This window comes from Morus notabilis, unplaced genomic scaffold, assembly GCF_000414095.1.
Source record: "Morus notabilis unplaced genomic scaffold, ASM41409v2 Scaffold20, whole genome shotgun sequence".
Lineage (NCBI taxonomy): Eukaryota > Viridiplantae > Streptophyta > Magnoliopsida > Rosales > Moraceae > Morus > Morus notabilis.
In genome coordinates, this window is record NW_010362037.1 from 156535 (window position 1) to 157179 (window position 645).

Sequence of the window (645 nt, forward strand, 5' to 3'; positions counted from 1 at the left end):
TATAATATATAATTATTATATTATACAAAATAAAAATATTATAATTAATACATTATGTAGTTGTGTGTAATACACTATAATAGATAATAATATTAGAATTAAAAGATTATATTAATATATAATTATATTAATTATTATATTATTATTAACATAATGAACATAATTATATTAATACTATATAATATAATTATACTATAATATTATGTAATAAAATAATTATATTAAAATTATTTGTATAATTGTGATATTATTTGTTAAAATATTAGAACTATATTATATTATATCATATTATTATATTATATTATATTATTATTATATACTATATTATAAGATATAATTACGTTATAATATATTTTACATATTATTATAGAATATTAAATACATCTATTATAATTTATAACTATATTACAAGTTACTTATTATATTATTATAACTATATTATATTATAATATTTTTATTGTATATTATATTATATTACATATTATAAGATATAATTGCTATATAATATATTTTAGTTATATTATAATATTGAAGAGTAATTATGAAAGGAAAACAAATAAAATAACTTGGAATGGCTATTTCTCCCATGCGATGAAGAAATGATTATTCACCCAAAATGACTGAAAGACCATTCTTTTCTTATAA